Below are 5,791 nucleotides of genomic sequence, written 5' to 3'. Positions count from 1 at the left end.
ATAGGTTCTTTATAACACTGTCTTACTGAGAAACCCCACTGGTCCCATGGTGTATGTTTTTGCTCAGGGCAACGAGTAATAAACAAGACTTTTTTCAACTACCATTGTGTTTAGGATGGGCTCTAGCTGGAGGGCATTGATACTATGGAGTTCTTTCTAGACTGAGTAGAGACAATTCTCCATGTGAACAAGAGTCACTTTTATTTTACAATAAATAGAGCATGACTTGGATGAGGAGTCCTTCAGCTTGAACACCATGTCCAGTACAATTAAGATATACTTGCTTCGTCCATCATGATTAAGAAGTTGGGTTCAGATTCACACTGTCAGATTTCAAATTCTGGCCCCGCTGCTTACTATTTTTCTAGTCCCTGAATCTCCCTTAGTTGTCTCATCCTAAGGCTTGGATAATATTAGTTCCATCCCCACACGGTTGCCATGACCACTGAAGAGATGATGGCCATAAAGGACCAAGCACAGTGCCTGGCACATTTCAGGTCTCAACAAATCTTCATCATTATTAACATCACCTTTTACCCATAATGAAATCATTTTGCATGAGGAAGTTTAAGTGCATAGAAGAGAGTGTTATTTTAAGGTCTTTAAAAAATGTCCAGCATGTAGTAGACATTCAATGAATATTTTTGAATGAATGGGTACAACTTATTTGGTAATTTTCTTTCCCTGTAAAGTTGAGCATCAGTGAAGTTATTAAAAAGTGAAAACATACTCGGTATATTCCAAGTTGCCTTTTGGTATATTATTATTTAATGTGAATAACCAAAATTTGGGGATTTACTTTTAACTTCAGGGTTTCTTTGTTTTTTAGCACGAGGGGTGTATCTGGAGTATTATCAACCACTGAATTTTTTAGAGTAATGATGTATGATCTAACAAATTTCTTTAAACTATATCGCTTTTGCTTAAAATTGGACAAACATTCACCCTGATGAGATGCTACAATCTTTTTTAAAGACGAAACTCCCGATACGATTTTTCACGGGTCTTACCAGTAGGTGGAATATTTTCACACAAGCCCACCCACTAAAGTATCACTTGTTTCTAAATAAAGGTATCATTTACGCTTTGAAAAGAATAGGTCCATCTATCATTCTTTTGAGGTTTAGGGAGGAAGATGCAAAAGCCAGCAAGATTCACCCTGGCAGCCATGATTTAGAACATATTGAAACAATCAAATTTGACGTTGTTAACAATTTATCTGGCTCAACCTTAATTCTGATGTACTGACAAGTGAAAATCTGGCAGAAACTCAGTGAACAAATTCCCTAATGTTTCAAGTATTCTGTGACACTTCCTTCCAAAATCCTTCAACTCAAGCCACACCCTAACTCTACCTTGGAACAATCTCTCACAGGCTTTCAACTTTGTTTTGTTATTGTCACGCAAGAATCAAGACAGGAGTTAAAAGGATTTAAATTGATCTATATGTCTTTGTGTTTGTACATATATATGTTTACTTTTTTTTTTCTGTCAGAAATATTCCTAGTAAAATCTCAGTGATGGATTTTTTAAATTTTTTGATTTATGCAATATCTTGGCTGAAATGCTGCTTTTGATTAATGCACGAAAAAAAAGTTCCCAACCAAATTAATCCACAGCAGCAGTTCTCAAACTTCTCTGTATATTAGAATAAACTAGTTCATTTTACAAGTTTGGAGGCTGAGGCTGCATCCCATTCCAATGAAACCTCTGAGAGTGAAAACTAATCACCCATATTTCTGAAGCCCCCTCCCAAGTTGGTTCTAGTGTGTAGCCAAGTTTGGGATCAGTGATCCAACCTGGTAACTCATAGCGTCGTATGTGGTAAATAGCACTGGTACTAGCACTGGGAGCTTGTCAGAAATGCCGAGGGCTGGGTCCCTTCCTAGACCTACTGATTCAGAATCTGATCTAGACCACTGCTTCCCAAACTTTAATGCGCCTTCCAGTATAACATTGGATTTCTTGTCAAAACGCAGATTTGAATTCAGTTGTTAAGTCATAGAGCCTAAGACTCTGCATTTCTAATAAGCTCTCAGAGGACACCCATGGTTCTGGTCCTAGACTAGTCTTTGAGAAGGATCTAGCTGGTAAAGTCTTTGAGTCATCTTCCTTGGGTCACAATCATCACAGCCTCCAATCTAACAAGGATAATAACAGCTATGGCTTTTAGGCAACTACCACATACCAGACTATGGGTTAAGAGCTTCTTTTTTATACAAGCTCTATGAGAAAGAATTATGATAATTTATATTTAAAAAATAAATTATGGTTCAGAGGGGTATAGTGTGGCTCAAAGCTGCTCAGCTACCTCTATATCAAGGGCTCTCAGACTTCAGAGTGATTATGAATCCCTCAATGTGCTCAGTACATACGTAAATTATAAACTGCTTCAGTGTGGTTGAGGTGAGGGGACTCAATAATCTATCATCACCCTCAGAGATGGTCTGAGTCCCTTCCTAAGTTTCAACTGATGACATACAGACAACAGGATAGGACTATAAAGTGATGCTCAATGAACATGCCAAACTAACCCTAAAGGACTTCTACTTACTGACACTTTATAAGTGTTGTACTTAAACTTGCAAGACATACGATTGAAATGAATTTTTCAAGAGATGGGCTTCTTAGGTTTCTAATAAATGTGGGGATACCATCATTGGGCTTACCACTCTGGGACGTTCAAAATAAGTGTAATACACAGCACGTTTATGAAAACCATATTTAGAGGAGACATATAAACTAACACAAGGTGGCATATGGTAGACGCCAAATGGGTGACAGAGGCAGTGCTCATGATGAAAGTAGCTACCACTTATTGAATAACTATTATGTGGCAGATGTTTTATATAAATTGCCTCATTCTATCACTACAATCAAAGTAAGGTTATAATTAATACTTCTATTTTACAGATAAGGAAAAGGAAGCTCAAGGCGTTATGAAATTTTCCCAAGGACTCACCAATATTAAAAGCCAAACTGGGATTCCAACCACAGCTCTGTGTGACCCCAAATGCAATTCTATTTCTAGAATACCTAGATACCTACACCATCCTACCTCCTCTGTATTCTTGGAGGTCGGTGAAGGAAAACATGCAGCAACAGAGCAAGGTTTGTGAGGAGATTTTTACATGAGCTGTTTTTATAAAGACTGCTGAGAATCTGATAAGCCGAGAAGGGGCAGGAAGAGAAATTGAACCAGGAAAAGAGATTGGTCAGGGAGCAGTATCAGGAAACAAAGGGCTGTTGAAGTTTGATAAGAAATGATTTGTTTGGGGAAGAAGTGTGGGGTGAAGTGCATAAGCTAAGAACGTTATAAAGGACCTTAACAATCCTCTCAGGGATACTGGTCTAAGGACAGTGTGGTCTGACAGAAGTTTTCAGGAGAGGGAGAGAAATGATAATCCTAGAGTTTTCATAACACGTGTAAGACCCCAGTGTACTGAATGGTTTGTAGGCTAAGGAAGGAAGGATTTTGTGAAGGACTCTAATAAGCCTCACTGAAGTTCCAAAGGAATAGTAAAACGAGCAGATTTGTGGATGGGGGCGGGGCAGAGGGGTTCCTTATGGAACCTGGAAACATAAAGCAGTGATGTCTTGACAGTTCCAAATTGCAGAGTTCTAAGGGATTTGGAATTTTCTCCAGGCAGTGGAAAGCCATTATGAAGATCAGTCTAGGAGAGACTGGAAACAGGAGGACTTCTCGGAAAACAATAAAGTTTTGATTTGAGGTGTTGAAAAGAAAGTATAAATAATAGGAACCAAGAATCTATAGGAGATCAGGAAACACAGGGTGACTGGAACGTTGGCATTCTGAGGAAATTCAGAATGATGAGAAGGTGGTAACGCCTGGAAGAATGTGAGTTGGTCATCTATTTACCCCTACTTAAAATCTGGACTTTGAAGTTATAGTGTAAAGGAAACAAATACCGAGTAGGATGCATTTTCCTTTCAAAAAACCCTTGGTGACAATAATAATAGCTTATGTCTATACACTTTGTTTTTTATTTATATGTTTTATTATTTTATTCAAAGGACTCTTAAATAAATTACCTAATTGAAATCTCACTTATCCATGAAGAAGTTAGGGTAGAAATTATCACCCACATTTTCTACGTCAGGAAAGCAAGGCAGAGAGAGGTTCAGTCATTTACTTGAGGCCACTCAGAGTATAAATGGCCAAGGCAGAACTGGTCCCGTGGTTGTGTTTCAAGTCCACGATCAGTCTCCTACAGCAAAGACAGCGAATCCTAGGCAGGAGAAAGCTGAGCTGAATGGGGATGAGCACATGGGTTTGTGTAGCAGTGCGTCATTCCTTGAATTAGTCCATAAAGCAGAAGACAATTCAATAAAAGTAGGCAATGACTTTGCACTTTGTCATTAGGCTTAAATTACAGAGGTACTTCTCATCAGTTTCCAGGAAAGCGAGAGAGCAAGAGGAATAAAAGTTGGTTAAAGGTGAGGGTTTTTTCTCTCTTTTTTGAAGTGCGTGTTATCTGTGTCTAAATGTGGAATGGGAGGCCGGTGGATTCTGCGCTGCAGAGGGAGAGGCGACCTCGGCGCTGCAGCGACCATGGGCCGCGAGTTTGGGCATCTGATGCGGGTGCGGCCTGTGATCACCTACAGCTTGTCGCCCTTGGAGCAGCGCGCCTTCCCGCACTGCTTCAGCAAGGGCATGCCCAACATGCTGCACCGCACTCAGGCGTGCATCCTTCGCGTCGTGCCGCCACTTGTAGTGTTTTATTTTGTCTACACATGGGGAACACAGGAGTTTGAGAAATCCAAGAGGAAGAATCCAGCTGCCTATGAAAATGACAAATGAACATCTCATCTGGATAATGGTCCCTTGTCTCTGAAAGACTCTTCTCTGGGAGAGGAGTCTACATTGTAGTGTCTCGAAGACACAATAAACTTATTAGAGGCCGCAAAAAAAAAAAAATGTGGAACTCTTTGCGTGAATCATTGACCCCTTAATTACTGAGTTCTAAAGCTATTCACCTGCCTGATGAGAAGAAGCCCACTCCAAATGAGGGCTCTTGGAGTCAACAACTCTCAGATACTGATCGTGACCCAAAGCAGGCATGGAGGTTATTTAAAGTTTCTCACACTCCAACTGGGCAGGGAGGTGATGAACCTTAAGATTGCCTATGCCTCTGCTTACATCCAACACTGCCTTTTGGAAGGAAACAAACAAATAAACAAAAACAATGAAATTCTGGAGACCTGGATATACCAGTCTATAAATTGTATATACCTTGAGCAAGTCATTTAACCACTTTGTGCCTCAGTTTCTTGTCTATCAACTGACAATAAAAGGCATTAATTTCTAAATCTGTTTACTGATTTAGTGCATGAATTGAAGACCTTACAATATGCCAAGGGTTGAGTTTAGTGCTGAAGATCCGCATGGGGTAACACAGGTTCTAGCCCAAATGAAACTTGGGGATTACCCAGAGAAATTAATAGTAAGTAAATAATTACAAAAATTAAGACCTCAATGTTTTAGTGAGGCTCTCTAGAATGAAGGGATTTCTAAACTTAAGACACAATATAAAAGCAATTAATTTTAAGGTCAGGGAAGAGAGCTAAGTCTTATTGAGAACCTACTATCTATTAGGTATTATGGTTAGATCTTCACATGCATTTTCTAATTTAATCTTCCCCTAAAACCACACATTATCTGCTATTATATGTGTTTTCCCATAAAGGAACAAAGGTCGGGGAAGTTCATTCAATCGCCAAAATTCAACATATTGTGGTGCCTAAGAACCCAAATTCTGGAGTTAGGTTA

The 5,791-nt window shown here is 39.4% G+C and overlaps 1 pseudogene; it reads left to right on the top strand.

Moving 5' to 3' along the window:
• The first annotated feature begins 4,377 nt into the window (after positions 1-4,377).
• On the top strand, positions 4,378-5,340 carry LOC111172617 (cytochrome b-c1 complex subunit 8 pseudogene; annotated as a pseudogene).
• Positions 5,341-5,791: the final 451 nt, after the last annotated feature.

This window comes from Delphinapterus leucas, chromosome 16, assembly GCF_059928025.1.
Source record: "Delphinapterus leucas isolate spDelLeu-1000000601 "Yukka" chromosome 16, BTC_Dleu_Yukka2, whole genome shotgun sequence".
NCBI lineage: Eukaryota > Metazoa > Chordata > Mammalia > Artiodactyla > Monodontidae > Delphinapterus > Delphinapterus leucas.
This window is presented reverse-complemented; position numbering and strand designations above follow the sequence as displayed.